The sequence below is a fragment of the Phyllopteryx taeniolatus genome, chromosome 11 (genome assembly GCF_024500385.1).
Source record: "Phyllopteryx taeniolatus isolate TA_2022b chromosome 11, UOR_Ptae_1.2, whole genome shotgun sequence".
NCBI classification, from domain to species: domain Eukaryota; kingdom Metazoa; phylum Chordata; class Actinopteri; order Syngnathiformes; family Syngnathidae; genus Phyllopteryx; species Phyllopteryx taeniolatus.
Window position 1 is genome coordinate 5,571,334 of NC_084512.1, and position 16,796 is coordinate 5,588,129.

Consider the following 16,796-nt stretch of genomic DNA (forward strand, 5'->3'; position numbering starts at 1 on the left):
TAAAATGGACCGGTAAGTGTATTTAATACATCCGTTCCTAATTTGTCTCTTTATCAAAGACTCTGAGTCAGCAGGAAAAGTTAATTTGGAGCATGCAGTTAACTTTTGACTGCACGTGTCAAGCAGGTGCCTGGTCCTAAGTGATTGCACACATACACAGTGGCATGCAAAGGTGTGTTGCTGCCCGGGGCCAATATGCTTTAGTGGGGGTGCTGATGGGAAAATAGCGCCCCCACCCCTCCTTTGCACGCCACTGCACATACAGTACATACAAACTTACTGTTTTTGTTTTTAGTTATTGAGTGACTCTTACTACCCAATGCCAGATCATGAAGATATAGTAGAGTAAATTTAGTTGCCAACCTTAAGCCCGCCCTACAAGCACCGTACATTTTTAAGCAATCAGACTTGATCCCTGACTTCCTCTCTCTGTCCGACTGGGCTGCTGAAAAATAAATGCACCCTTCACGTGCCCTCTGTTTGGTTTTCTCTTTTATGTTTCTAAGCCATAGAACTAATGCAACATTTTGAGACAGGAAGTCATGAGTGTTTTTGATGGGGTTAATAGACACACACTGACCCTTCATGAGCTACTCCAAGGTATTATTTTTCGGGCAACCCTTCAGACATCGTGCATGTACACTTTTCCTCTTCCCAAAGCCTGTTCCCAGAGTCTCCATGAGAAGTATGCTTGCTCTATTGTTTGTCATGTTCCAATTGCATTAGAACTTACTATATATTGGTCTGACTCTATTAGAAGTAGGATAGCCTTGAAATTGTTTTTTATTGTTGCCAGTATTACATTGCTGCATTGCATGTTTTTTATTTTATTTTTTATTATTTTTTTAAATATATATATATATATATATATATATATATCTTGGTAGAGCCATACACCACACAATTTACTGTTCAATATACCATATAGGTTATGAACAGAATCAGTGACAGCCTTGGTGGAGTCCAACCCTCACTGCAAATCAATCTGGCTTACTGCTGGCAATGCAGACCAGACTCTGACACCGGTTGTACAGGGACTGAATAGCCTGTATTAAGGGTCCTGTACACCATACACCCCGAGCACCCCCGTCCCCCAGGACTCCCCAAATTCACAAAGCACATGTAGACTGAACTCCTATGCCACCTCCAAGACCCCCTATAACTGGTCCACTGTTCAATGTCCAGAACGAATACCACACTGTTCCTCCTGAATTTGAGATTCGCCTTCATGATGGGCTCTCCTCTCCAGAACCCCTCAATAGATCTTACAAGGGAGGCTGAGGAGTGGGATAGTTGGAACACATCCGGAGTACCTGATGAAAAAACTTTTGAACCCAAACCTCATGATTGTCAGCCCCCCATTTCCTATTTGTATTCATGTTTTATTCCATTTAGTTATACAGTGTATTAGACCACCACACCTTAAAGAAACAACATTGGTCATTGCTAAAATCTTTTTTTTAAAATTTGTTTTGCAATCCTCCAGTATGTAACAGCTCTTTAACCGAAATGATATAGTCAATGCTTGATATTATTCTACTGCGATTGGCTGGCAACCAGTTCAGGGTGTACCCCGCCTCCTGCCCGATGACAGCTGGGATAGGCTCCAGCACTCCCGCGACCCTAGTGAGGAGAAGCGGCTCAGAAAATGGATGGATGGATGGATGATATTATTCTATATTATTTACTACTTGTATTCTAAACAGGAAAAAAAATAGCAGTAGTAGTTCAATGGTGTGTGTTAGGGTGCAACACACCCAGGAGCCTTATGAGAACAAGCAATATAGAAAAAGGATAATAAGTGAAGAGAGCACCTTGACCTGATCACCCAACAGTACTCAGCTCCTCCCACCCTCCCACCAGTCTGCCACCGCTCTCCCTCTCTCTCTCTCTCTCTCTCTCCACCTCTCTCTCTCTCTCTCTCTCTCTCCTCTCCCCCTCTCCCTCTCTAGTTCCACGCGTGTCTGTGTACACGCTCGTCAGGAGGGGGAGTGGTAAAATTGGACTCCTTTTCTCTTCTGCACCTGTCTACCAAACAGAGATGTGATAAGAGAGCGGACGATTTAATTTGCTGATCGTTTATGTGGACCGGCTGTGAGCAAAAGTGCGTTCCATGTTTCGGCATGATCTTCATCCCCATCGTCACCATCAGTAGCTGCCGAAAGCAAAACACGCCAAGAGACGCGCTGACATCTTCACCGAGGTAACCACTTTTTCCCACGCCTTTCCTCTCTTGTCTTTGTGTGCGGTTGTGTCTCGCTCGCGCGAGTTTAATGACACCCGTGGATTTAAATTGTTGATTAACGATATTCACAGGTGAGTCATTTCTCAACTACTGTATTGGGACAATTCAGAATCGCCTTGAAGCGAGCCATTTCTTAAATTACACAAAAAAAAAAAAAAAAAAAGACCCATCATTGAGTTTCCTTTCCTCTCGGTATAGAAATAAATCCCAAAGTGATCAAGTATTGTTTTCTGTTAGTCTCCTAATTAAAATGTCGCAACCAATTAAATACCTGGATAAGATTCACAGTGGATAAAGTGCACGCAGTCATATAAGAACAACTTTACACAAGCAATTTAAATGTTTTTGCACAGTTGAGTTGTGCTGGGTGGGTCAAGAACCACAATTGCACACAGAAATTGGGCGTTTTTGTCTACCTCATTGTAATTTTGATGATGTAAATTACATTGTACTTGACATACTAAGCTTGATGTTCCAGGTGTTAGATCCAACTTTTGCAATTGCAACAGCCACTTTTTAATGTCATGATAGTCCAATTGCCTCAAGCTGTGTAATTCACCTTTGATTACAAGCATGTGGGTGTTAACTGACGGGAGCAGGTGCCTCTGGAATATGAGGAATTTGTCAAGGGCGAAAAGCTATTGTCTGACTGGCGCTGATCCTCTGATGAAATTACAGTGAAATACTGTGAGCTTTATAAAAAGCACCTATATCCCATGTTAAATATGGCATCATTTCATTTTCAATTTATGTGTGGTCTAAGGCCAATTGCCTGTTGTATTTAAGCTCCTGAAGCTGGCACATATGTTGTGAATCTTCTGGCAATAACTGGGCTGCAGACTGCCCATCAGGAGAGTGAATATGACTTTCCATTGGACATAGACTGGCCTAAATCTTAAAATCAATTTTAATGGAGCAAATACAGTCAAGCAAATGGAGCATACAGTATATAGCCAAACCTCTAAGGTAAAACTAAATCTGATCTGGGATGTTGATTGACCTTTGTTCTGAGTTCAAAACAATCATTCCCATGGGAATTGTTTCACACACCCAATTGACTTCACTGAAGATCAGTGTGGTGTAGGCTGAGACTCGGAGCGGGAGGGTGCACGTCAGACTTCTACACATCGTGAAAGCCGCCTTAGCATGATATAAAGGTCAGAGGATAAAGATGTTACGGGTTCTGTTAAAATTCATATTTGCATTGTTTAGATTTTATGTAAACTATAGTTCAGCGAAAAGTTGGGTTTTTATTACATGTATTGAGCACTTCCCCGGGAACTTGGCATACAGAAGCACCCAACTGAACTTGGCATCGTCAAACCGTGCAGGTTTGAGCCAATCAGGAGGTCGGAACCTGACAGTGACGACGATGAGCAGCCAAGTAGCAGCTGTACAACAGAAGAAGAGAGTGGCCACTGGGTTCATGTGACGGTATGTCAAAAGCATGTCTCTTTATACAGTCATGGAAATAATGGAACCCCAGGGCTGCCAATATTTTTTAGCATGACTATACATATTATACAATATATTCATATATGTTTCAGTGGCACAAGCTTTTACATAGGATGCAGTATTCCGATATATTGTGTGCCCCTTGCTTGAGTAGCTTTATAACCCCGCCGCACAGAAAGTCTTTGCCGTGTCTGTTGGCTTGTCATATAGGCAAAAGTACAGCCATTTTATCCTACTCCCCAGTGCATAATAACCATAATAGAGTCGTAGTTGTATACAAGCAAATCCTCACCTCTTGTCTGGTTTCAGCCTCTGCCTAACCACACCTGTGCATCCAATACTTTCTGCGAAGTCTTTCGCAAAACACGCCGGTTTGAAGTGATCAGCACAGAGTTTGGAGTGCTTGCTAGGCAACCATACCTGACCATGTTTCTTCCCCTTTCAATTGACTTTCCTTATCCACTGGTCACATATTACTTTTTCACTTGGAAAGCCAAAGAAGCTCTTGCCACTCCCTGAAACAATTTGTATGACCAAATGCCACACAATAAACCATGGTGAAATCGCTAAATCATACGACAAATATACAAGGACGGGAACAACAGGATTGAACAATAGCACACAACGCCGAATAAACAGGCTGTTTGGCTCAGGTTACGTCACAGACAAGATAGAGCCGAAGACCGGAAGGCGCTGGATACAAAAAGCAGAAGGCCCCTTCTGAATCATATTTATCGATTTAACTAATCACTTTGAAATGGCAGATGTGGTGTGTAAAGGGGTTCTATAGTTATCAATAAATTTTTCAACATCTTTGTCCTCTGACCTATAATCTTATTCCATGTTACACTGAGGTGACTGGTCATTTATTTTAACATATTTAAGACACTTTTTTTGCCACCGCCACTGTTGGGCACAAGCAGATCTTGGTGTGTGTTCTTCTTCATTGGTTTTTGCAACTTCTTCGTTGGTTTTTGCCACTTTCTTCTTCGGGGTCGGCGGACTGTCGGCATCGAAACTGGGAACCGAAATCTTTTAATTTGAAGTATTCCGGGAGAACCGGAATGTTAGTCCCGGTTCCAATTCTCCATGCCCAACCCTCCTTTTGAGTCGTCCGAATGGTACAAGTAGCGGGTGTTTCACTGTACTGGAATGAATGTGAATTAAATGAACACTATTATATTCTTCCAGAGGTGCTGTTTATTCCTCATTGTAAAACCGATCATTGACTAAATGCGGTGGTTCATGGGAACTTTAAATAATCTGACAGGGGCTAATGAGTAAGGGCAGAAGGTCAAGATTAAACCCAATCACTCTTTTTATTTTCATACACGAATGATTCTCTTGAATGGAGCATCTGTTTATTAGAAGCTAAAATGAGACAGATACTTTGTTTTTTTTCACTGTCCGAGAACCAAAAGTGTGAACCAAGAAGTACAGCCATTTGCATGTCATAACAAATTACTGTCATGAGGTTTACCAGGATAAACTGTACCATCAACACTTTTGGGCACCTGTTAATGGGGTATCGACTGCAGTGGCACAGGACCAAAGGGTGAAACTAGACACATCGTAGTCACAAAGGTACCTTTTCTCAAACAAAATTCTTCGATGCCACATAACAAGAAGCAAGAACACAGAATAATCAATGTCTCCATTGCTTTACTGTTACACTGTCACTCTGGTACAGTATGATGTCCTACTATTTATATTCCTCATACAGCTATCCCCATCCCACCTACACACCCCGCAGTAAAAACTGAAGCCAGATCAGGCTTTTTCTTTCCAAATCATGAGCTCATCTGTGCCACTTGGTGGAAACCTGGCCTAAATGTTAATGAGCATTGAGTTTGTAAAAATGGCAGCGGTCCTGATGGATGTCTGGATTAAGATCTTGGATAAGGAGATGTTAAACTTCATAATGTGAGGAGAGCTTTATGTGGCAAGGCTAGAGAAAGGAGGAGGAGGTGACGGGGAAATCTGTTTCCCGTGAGTGATTTTCTGTTTATGTTCTGGACTTCATCCAATTGGCTCCACTTCACCCAAAAATTGGGCTGAGCAAAGGAAAGAATAAAACAAAACAAAAACAAAATTATCCCCCCTCAATGTTTTTCTAATCAAGCGCAATTGAAAGTAACAAGGAAGTGGAATTAATATTTGATGAAGCTTTGTTTGTTCAATTAAGGAATGAACACTATTAGCTGAGGCATACAGGCATTTGTTTAAAATGCTAATTAATTCTTGAGCTCTTTTCTCTGCGTGTGAATGTCTGGGGTGTGTTGGTTTATTCATCAAGAAGAAAAAAAATATTTATCATGAAAGAACAACAAAGGGCCTTTTTGCTCAACAGTTTGTATCATTCAATTTCAAGGCTTTGACTAAAGGTTGAGTAGAAAAAAATATATCGAGAAAACAGCGGGACCTTTGTTTTGATGTCTATTTTGAGTGTGAGATTTGATAGATACTGTACTCGGAAGACATTTTTAACGTTTGTATGCCTTGGTAGCAACGTATGGCTCCAATCTAACTTTCCATTTTCTTTTATAGTTAGCAATAATAGTTATAAATGCTTATGTTGCTGTCAGTCTTCACAGCCTGATTATTTGCCATTACCACAACTGGGCCAACGAAACAAACTCTATTAATGAGCTAGTGGCTGTGAATAATGTGGGTCAAAGAAGACTGAGTGAGCATGTGCCACAAGCGTTAGAATAGTAAATAAGAGTACATGAACAAACAGCAAGAACAAGTGGGAGTCGAAACTAGTGGGGTACTCAGTGGAAGCAGTGTTATAAGACTTTAGCCTGGGGAAAACCTGGAAAAACGAGAAGTTCAACATTTTCTTCTAACATTTGTATGATGTGGCGGCACGGTGGCCGACTGGTTAGAGCGTCAGCCTCACAGTTCTGAGGACCCGGGTTCAATCCCCGGCCCCGCCTGTGTGGAGTTTGCATGTTCTCCCCGTGCCTGCGTGGGTTTTCTCCGGGTACTCCGGTTTCCTCCCACATCCCAAAAACATGCATGAATTGGAGACTCTAAATTGCCCGTAGGCATGACTGTGAGTGCGAATGGTTGTTTGTTCCTATGTGCCCTGCGATTGGCTGGCAACCAGTTCAGGGTGTACCCCGCCTCCTGCCCGATGACAGCTGGGATAGGCTCCAGCACGCCCGCGACCCTAGTGAGGAGAAGCGGCTCAGAAAATGGATGGATGAACATTTGTATGATGTATTCTAAATGTCCAGCATGTGCAGGCTTTCTTTGAAATTTGAGACAACTAAAAGGCTGTCAAATGTTTGTATTCAAAATGCTTCACTGGAAATACAGTTGCAAAGAATGTATATCGTTTTAGATCCTCCTAACAATAACTCGTTCAAAATTAAACAATACATTTTACTCTGCTGTTTCCTTGAAATAACAGTTTTTATTACAACTCATAAATTTGGAATCTGTTGCAGTAGTACAGTATGCCAAGTACATTGCTGCAGGGGGATTGCACATACAGGAGAAAGAAATTACACTGACACAATGATGATGCCAGTGTTTGCTTGAAAATAGTCCAACATACAGTAATTTGAGTGCTGAACTTTTTGTAGGATTTCCATCATGAGAACATCCATCCATTTTCTGAGCCGCTTCTCCTCACTAGGGTCGCGGGCGTGCTAGAGCCTATCCCAGCTATCATCGGGCAGGAGGCGGGGTACACCCTGAACTGGTTCCCAGCCAATCGCAGGGCACATACAAACAAACAACCATTCGCACTCACAGTCACACCTACGGGCAATTTAAAGTCTTCAATTAATGCATGTTTATGGGATGTGGGAGGAAACCGGAGAGCCCGGAGAAAACCCACGCAGGCACGGGGAGAACATGCAAACTCCACACAGGGGGGGCCGGGGATTGAACCCGGGTCCTCAGAACTGTGAGGCTGACGCTCTAACCAGTCGGCCATCATGAGAACATGTCAGCCTTAAAAACTAAAAAGGGTCCATGCTCTAAGTAGACTTAAGAAAATATTAATAATACTTAATAATAGTATTTTGGCGGCACGGTGGACGACTGGTTAGAGCGTCAGCCTCACAGTTCTGAGGACCCGGGTTCTCCCCGTGCCTGCGTGGGTTTTTTCTGGGCACTCAGGTTTCCTCCCACATCCCAAAAACATGCATGAATTGAAGACTCTAAATTGCCCGTAGGCGTGAATGTGAGTGCGATTGGTTGTTTGTTTGTATGTGCCCTGCGATTGGCTGGCAACCAGTTCAGGGTGTACCCCGCCTCCTGCCCGATGTTAGCTGGGATAGGCTCCAGCACGCCCGCGACCCTAGTGAGGAGAAGCGGCTCAGAAAATGGATGGATGGACTTTAGTATTTTATATCGAAGAAGAATATATCTATATACCAGTTAGAAAGATGGAGGCATGCACTTGAAAGGAGAGGAATGAAGATTAGCCGAAGTAAGACAGAATATATGTGCATGTATGAGAGGGGTGGTGGGGGAAGAGTGAAGCTACAGGGAGGAGAGATAGCAAGGGTGGAGGACTTTAAATACTTGGGGTCAACAGTCCAGAGCAATGGTGAGTGTGGTCAGGAAGTGAAGAAACGGGTCCAAGCAGGTTGGAACGGGTGGAGGAAGGTGTCAGGTGTGTTATGTGACAGAAGAGTCTCTGCTAGGATGAAGGGCGAAGTTTATAAAACAGTGGTGAGGCCAGCCATGATGTACGGATTAGAGACAGTGGCAGTGAAGAGACAACAGGAAGCAAAGCTGGAGGTGGCGGAAATGAAGATGTTGAGGTTCGCTCTCGGAGTGACCAGGTTGGATAAAATTAGAAATGAGCTCATCAGAGGGACAGCCAAGGTTCGATGTTTTGGAGACAAAGTTAGAGAGAGGAGACTTCGATGGTTTGGACACGTCCAGAGGAGAAATAGAGAGTATATTGGTAGAAGGATGATGAGGATGGAGCTGCCAGGCAAGAGAGCTAGAGGAAGACCAAATAGAAGGTTGATGGATGTCGTGAGGGAAGACATGAGGGCAGTTGGTGTTCGAGAGGAGGATGCAGGAGATAGGCTTACATAGAAAAGGATGACACGCTGTAGCGACCCCTAAAAGGACAAGCCGAAAGGAAAAGAAGAAGTATTTTATATACATATCTATTTCCCGTACCGCTTATCCTCACTAGGGTCCCGGGCGTTTTGGCACTTATCTTAGCTAACTCTGGGAGATAGACGGGGCACACCCTGAACTGGTAGCTAACCAATTGTAGGGCACATATAGACAAACAATCATTCACACTCACATTTATGTTTTTGAAATGTGAGCGGAAACAGGAATGAAATGTGTGAGGAAACCCACGCAGGCACGTGCAAACGCCACACAGTCGAGGCCGGATCAAAACCGGGTCCTCAGAACTGTGAGGCAGATGTGCTAATATTATTTATATATATATATATATATATATATATATATATATAAATTGTCTCACTGCCTTGACTGTCTCACGATGATTGTTTAAGTTGTGTTGTAGTAGAGCATACTTCGTATGACTGCAGAGTGTAGACATGATTCTTGAATTCTAGGCATAACAACTATTCATTTTGGTGACCCGCCTCACAAGTACGAGATATCCAAACTCCCCTGGCTGCTTGTTAAACACAAGTCATCCGCTGTCGTGTGCTTGATGATTGACTTTGACCAGTGTTAATTATAGCTCACTTTGTCTCAAAGCTGCAGGATTTATTTCATCGGACTTTAAGCCTGCAGCTTGATGTGTGTGTAATTTCAGCACTGAGCAGCAGCGGATTGACTTTTTGATTTAGCATGTTGACAACCATGATGATATTTACAACAGCTCTCAGGTCAAAATCAATGATGTTGTATTGTGACATGCAGCAGATTGATTTTGATGTGTTTCATAAGTTGGTGTGTTCTCCATTCTCCATCCTGGCTCCCCTGACTCATCACTGATCACATTTAACATCAGCCTTGTGGGGGGAAATTAGAGGATTAGCAACAACTGCACACTTATTCCCTGTGTATCTTCCAGCCTTCCAAATCCAGTGGAAGCCATTGTTATTTTAAGCGGCTTGGCAATTGAGTGTGGAGGCAGGCTCTAATTGTTCCTCCGAGTGGAAGGAAGCTTGCGATTTGGAGCTACCTCTCCTACTATTTATGCTCAATCATGATGTGAAACGGCACATCCGAGAGAAGCCGACTGCCAGGACCTCTCACTCCAATACTCGCTTCATACATAATAAATAAGTCACTGTAAGTTACAGTACAGCAGTATAACTAGGCTAATGCCCAGATTTGCATATTTGTGCTGAATTCCATAATTCATGAGAGTGCAGCAGGCAGGAATCCATGGTGCTAAGACCTTTGTCCATATGCTGCACATCAGTTACAGAGTCATATCCACCATGTGCACCAACAGAATCGCATCAAAAGCAGTATTGATGCTGTCACAGACACTTGGGTGGTGCATCTTCATCAACAAAAGCCTCAAGAGTCTGAACTCAGCCTTTCGGCCAGAATCAGACTTTAGCTTTTTACAGCTGGATGTCTGAGTATTGGGAAAGTAGAATAGCATTCAGAAGAGTACAGACCTCTACGAAGGCTTAACATCCTAAAAATATTTGAATGAAAACTAATGATGTTCAAGGCCATATGTTTATACTCAAGCACTGTAGGAGCAGCTTTATCTGCGTGTCACTGCCCCGATTGGCCACAACACGAGGTGACTATAGTGGCAAAAAGTGAAATTAAAGTGTTGACTTGGATCCTCGCTGAAATTTAATGGGTTCTCCACATGGTTCTTCACGGAAATCGTTTGCGTAGATTGATAGCATCTGGCTAAAAAAAAAAAAGAAATCATACCAGCAAAGGTCAATCAAAACAATACCTCTTCCCCTAAAGAAAATTAGAGAGACAACCGAAGGTGGAGTCGAGGCCAATACTATATTATACAGTATATTCCAAATAGTTTCAGTATTGATGATATCACTAGCCAGGGTGATAATGATTTTGTACCAAAGAACCACCAACTCTAGCCTCGGGGCCAGTGGTGTTGTCAGTGAAATTATTTGAAAATAATAAATGAAGTTGCGGACTGGCGGCATGGTGGACGACTGGTTAGCACATCTGCCTCACAGTTCTGAGGACCGGGTTTCAAATCCTGGCCTCGCTTGTGTGGAGTTTGCATGTTCTCCCCATGCCTGCGTGGGTTTTTGTCCGGGTACTCCGGTTTCCTCCCACATCCCCAAAACATCTGTGGTAGGTTAATTGAAGACTCTAAATTTCCCATAGCTGTGAATGTGAGTGTGAATGGTTGTTTGTCTGTATGTGCCCTGTGATTGGCTGGCGACCAGTTCAGGGTGTACCCCACCTCTCGCCCGAAGATTTCTGGGATAGACTCTAGCATGCTCGCGACCTTAGTCGGGAAAAGCGGTACAGACAATGGATGGATGGAAGTTGTGGACTATCAAAAAAAAAAAAAGGGGACAACTATGTATGGGAAGTACTTCAGACAACAAGCCATCTGAGCCAATAACTTTCACTTACATTAACTTTTGGAAAATTAAAGCTGTCATACATAATTTGCTTGTTCACGATTGTCTTGAGTGTATATTGTCCAGGTTGTGTTTAAGTCTTTTTTTACGTGCCTAGGCTTGTGCACTTTTCATCCACGCGTATTCTCCCGTCCCAACTTCCCACTGTGATTAATTAGGGCAGGCCTGGCCAACCTGCGGCTCGGGAGCCGCCTGTGGCTCTTTGACCAGTTTCTTGCGGCTCTTACGTTCACGCCACACGATAATGCCTGTTGCCAGGCAACCCAGAAACACTCGGAACAGACTACACAGTTTCCCCTTATGAAAATGTGCCATATAAACACCTCAATTGGAATAAACAGGCCAAAATTGAATGAAATTTCATTTGGTTTCACAGGGATGGAATTTTCCTTTTTCCAAACCGATCAGAAATAAATTTTCGTCATGTTAACCATGAATCCGAATGTGTGAATCTCCGCTCTGTCTGTGCGTGCTCTGTTTTGATGCAAATGTGCGGTGACATCATCGTTTACACACATACCTGTAAATATGGCAGCTTCCGACCAGAGTGTATATTTGGCGGAGAGAGCTTGTTTTTAACTACTTGTAACTTGTTTTGAATCAAGCGGGTGTTTTGATGAAAGTGTAAAAACAAATCCAACTACTGTGCTCATTACACGACGTACCTCCAGCTTAATAAATGATGTGACGTTGGAAGAGGAGCAGTTTATGTGTGCCCAGGGGCGTGGAACACGGGGGAAAACTGGCACAACTGTGCCAACAAAGAATTTCTGCAAAGAAATCTCCGATCACACCCTGTGTGTGCCCCTGTGTTTATGATGTGGCTCTTTGCAGGAATAGTAAAAATTGTGGCTCTTAGCATCTGAATGCTTGGCCACCCCTGAACTAGGGAATGAGTGTGCAAACACCAAGGAGGTGTGATTCATTGAATTCTGACGCTGGCTATAATTCATGGAGCATGGAGTTTTCCTGAGACTTGAATGTGATTGAAATCATTGAGAAAAATATAGCACACTTTAAATTTAAAAATCCCTTTCGTAATTAATGCGTCATCGGCCAGTCAGGATGTGCACACTGCTTCGGCAATCTCGCGTTAACACTTTGAAGGAGAGCATAGTTGTAGGTGATATTCTTCTCTAATAAATATCAGTCTTTCAGTTGACCTGAGAATGTGCAGGAAGCCAGATTTGTCAGCGAACACACACATTTTGGGGTTGCTCCACCCAGAGTGCGTATCTGGCATGGACTTAAGAAGACAGGAGAATCTGCGCAGCCGGAAAAGTGTGCAACTGCGCTCCTTTTTTTACTTAATCACATGGGAGAATATGGCCCGTGGTGCACATCTTGTCCGCCCCCCGCTGCTGATCTCTCGACCACAGTGGATACATATATTAAGTGCATCTTCATTTCTTGATGAAAAGCACAAAATGGTCTGTCTGTGGCTGCTGTGAGGAAAGGGGGTTTGTTAAAGTTGTATTTTTTTCATGAACTGTCCAGGTGGAACTGTGGACGACTGGTTAGAGCGTCTGCCTCACACTTCTGAGGACCAGGTTTCAATCCCCGGCCCCGCCTTTGTGGAGTTTGCATGTTCGCCCTGTGCCTGCGTGGGTTTTCTCCGGGCACTCCGGTTTCCTCCCACATCCCAAAAACATGCATGGTAGGTTAACTGAAGTCTCTAAATTGTGAATGTGAGTGTGAATGGTTGTTTGATTATGTGTGGCCTCCGATTGGCTGGCAACCAGTTCAGGGTGTACCTCGCCTCCTGCCCGATGATAGCTGGGATAGGGTCCAGCACGCCCGCGACCCTTGTGAGGAGAAACGGCTCAGAAAATGGATGGATGAACTGTCCAAGAATGCTTTGAAAGACTATAGTCCTATAGTATCTCGCAGTAAAAATGTCAATGAATGTTTTTTGTCTTTGCACAAAAGGTGTGACCTCAAACTAGCATAATATTTTATATAATACGCATATTTCATCACATGAACCAAAATCGCATCATGAAGTAAAAGCAGCATCTGAAACTGCTGTTGACATGCAGCATGAGAGAATTCTGCTTGCAATTTGCATCAATGCCGGAGCCTGTAAAATTCACTTATTCCTTAATGTCATCTTTTTCAATATCATCATGAGAGCACCCAGAGCAGCGACAACTTCCAATGAACAGATTTCATGGAAGTTTTTTAGAAGTTCAATAAAGTCTCACCATCATCTGATGATAGGTTTATATTTATTCATTTGTTTTGTTCTCCACCTGTGTTGCTGCTTTTCCATTGTCCCAGCCATGTCATATTTGGCAGATTAATGGTAGCTGTGTCTCCCTGGGGGTGGTGGGGGGTCACGACCCCATCTAAAGGAGTAAGATTTGTTTTGTTTCCGATGCCCCTGCCAGGCCAAGCTGTAAATACAGGTTCCGACTGTGTGGGTATGTGCACTTTCATGGAGCCTAGAAAAACAGATGACGATGATATTCTCACAGATTAAAGTTTGTGAAATATGTTCTCCATTTGCCTGTTTTTTGAATAAACCTTTGAGATTAATCTTTGGGAGCTAAAAAGTGACTTTGTGGATAAGTGCATTTAGGATGTGTTTATGTATTTAAAGGAGCTCCTCGTTAAATCAAGAGTTTGTCAAGCAGGAGGTTAGAGAAACATGTATATACTTATTTTTTTTTTAAATGCACTGAATACCAAGTATGGGTCAACATTGTTATCCCTGATCTTTGCCATGCTTAAATAGTCGGGCAGAGGTGGGTAGAGTAGCAAAAATTGTGATAGTACTGTTACTTCAGAAATATACTGCATTACTCAAGTAAAGGTAAAAAGTAGTCCTCCAAACATAGTAATTACTTGAGTATTCAGTGAAAACATACTCAAGGACTGAGTAGTTAGTGAGTAACGTCAGATTTATATATTTGTTAAAAAGTGCCAAATGGACAAAAAATGGGACTTTGCAAATATTGGTTAAACTTTTAATCAATATATATTTTTAAACAAAATACCATTCTGTAAAACCAAATTCCACCACAGTAAATGGTCCTAAATTAGCTTTCTTTGTTCACACATGTGAAACAGCACAATAGGCTCATCAGGCAGAGATGATTGAATATAGAATTATATATAAATGGATTATTTTGAACTTCGAAAGGTGCATTCATTACTTTTATCAGCAATGCTGACATCTGTTTCATTAACTGAAAAAAATCTTTTGAGGTCTGCCATTTTATATCTTTATCTGCAGTGCAGATTTATTTATTTTTTTACATGGTAGTTTTGAATATGCATAAAACCTTTCTACTTCGAGGAACAGAGATCGTGCAGTGGCTGACCTGCTGGTTTGATCCTACGGAGCATAAAGGCTTCTTCATGCTCTCGCCGGCGGCAACCACGCTGACGTCACTGCGGCTATCCCGCGCGCAGTTTGCCTTTATACTCGAGCGCAACCCACGTGCGCTGTTTTGAAAATGTGCTGCAGTTCGCCTCCAAGTCGGGGTGTCGCTACGGCTGGTATTGGCTAGGACACCACAAGGTGGAGTTTCCTCAGCATTTTTTTGCCAATTCCGGTAGCTGTTTTTACTTTCCGGAACAAGGAGCAAAGCAACAGCAATAGCGACTGTGGACCAGTGTCTGGTAGAACAAATGGACCTAGATGACCAGATGATGCGTTTAATTATATTGCAAAGTCGATCAAGAAGGCGGCGGCGTAGGTGGTATATTTAACCAAGGGGAAAGCTGAGTGCGTCGTCACAGCATGTGACAAAAACTGACCAATCACGAGAGATGATCTCCGCGGTATTCTGCTCGTGGCGACAATTTGTGCCATATGCGCGTCAAGTGCCGCATAGGGGTAGGTGGCAGGAATGACGTGGATCAGGAACACAGGGGAACACTGAGAATGAGGAGAGACACAGGAGTCAAAAAGGGAACGAGGTATTGTGACGCTTACTTGAGGCAGCTGGGCCGTGGTATCGCTAGAAGAAGCTGATTGATAATTTTGGTAATGGGGAAAGGACCGATGAAACGCGGAGTGATCTTACGGGACGATGTTTGAAGTGGGAGGTCGTGGGAAGAGAGCTCGACGGATTGACCCACCTTATATTCGGGCGCCGGGGAGCGATGACGGTCCGCGAGCTACTTGTTGCGTGCCGCGGAGCGAGTCAACGCCGCCTGGACGTCCTTCCAGACCGCCTGGACTCGCTGGAGTTGATCCTGTACGGTTGGAACTGCCACCGCCTGCTCCTGTACTTGGAATACTGGGGGTTGGAAACCATATCAATCCATGAACGGGCACATACCAGTAGAGGAGCTGGTGAGGGAGTTGTGAGCGTATTCGGTAATGAAGTCCACAGCGATGTGAGACCAAGGGCAGCTTGGAATCGGCAAGGGGCGCAGCACGCCAGCTGGGGGTCGGTGTGAAGACTTCCCTCGGGCGCAGACTGAGCAGGCTTGGACGAATTCTCAGGTGTCTATGATGAAGGGCCAGAAGTGCTGCTGGACGAACTGGGTAGTACAGGTGAAGCCAGGGTGACAAGTGAGTTTTGAGTTGTGGGCCCACTGTAGGACTTTAGAATATGCAGAATCCGGTACAAACAGACGGTCAGGAGGCCCGGTCTTGGGATCAGCTTGGTTCTTTTGAGCCTCCTTGACCACCTGCTCGATCTTCCATGTGGCAGCTCCAACGAAACAGGAGGACGGAAGAATGGGTTGAGCTGCTGAGCTGCTGAGCTGGAGAATGGTGAGTGAATACGGGATAGGCCATCTGCCTTGGTGTTACGGGAACCGGGACGGAAGGAAAGACTGAAATTTAATCTGCGGAGGAATAGTGCCCAGCGAGCTTGTCGGGGGTTGAGACGATTAGCGGAACGGAGGTAAGCAAGGTTTTTGTGGCCTGTCTAAATGAGAAACGGTTGTTCAGTCCCCTCCAGCCAGTGCCTCCATTCCTCCAGGGCCCATATTATGGCAAACAGCTCTTGGTTGCCGACGTCATAATTCCTCTCCGCTGGGGATAGGCGACAGGGGAAAAAAAAGCACATGGGTGAAGTTTCTTGGTCGTTGTGTCTCGCTGCGAGAGGACAGCTACAGCTCCGGAGTCTGAGGCGTCAACCTCCACCATGAACTGGAGGGAGGGGTCAGGGTGGCACAGAATGGGAGCATTGGTGAACAGTGATTTGAGTTTACTGAATGCTTGGGAGGCTGCTGGGGTCCACTGAAAGGGGTAGCTGGTGGATGTGAGACCGGTGAGGGGGATAGCGACCTTGGTGTAGTTGCGGATAAATCGACGGTAGAAGTTGGCAAATCCGAGAAAGCGTTTCTTTCCGGGTAGTGGGGATGCGCCAGTCGGTGATGGCTTGGATCTTGGCGGGGTCCGGTTGTAATTGTCCTTTTGCAATGATGTAGCCGAGGAAATGTACTGAGGAGAGGCGGAAGTCGCATTTTTCTGGTTTGACGTATGGACGGTTCTCGAGGAGGCGCTGGAGGACTTGGCGTACATGGATGTGGTGTTCTTCGGGGGAGCGGGAGAAAATGAGGATGTCATCGAGGTA

At 44.1% G+C, this 16,796-nt stretch overlaps 1 protein-coding gene across 3 annotated transcripts in view; it reads left to right on the plus strand.

Moving 5' to 3' along the window:
* The first annotated feature begins 1,967 nt into the window (after nt 1-1,967).
* Nucleotides 1,968-16,796, plus strand: part of hs3st1l1 (heparan sulfate (glucosamine) 3-O-sulfotransferase 1-like1) — a 37,347-nt gene continuing 22,518 nt past the window's right edge. Inside the window, exons 1-2 of one of the 3 annotated variants that reach the window (XM_061789932.1) lie at nt 1,968-2,203; nt 3,577-3,679. The gene's annotated coding sequence lies outside the window, so the exon portion shown is untranslated. Of the gene's footprint in view, nt 2,204-3,576; nt 3,680-12,772; nt 12,914-16,796 lie in introns of those variants that run through there. The other 2 variants (XM_061789934.1, XM_061789935.1) reach the window with 2 other exon arrangements.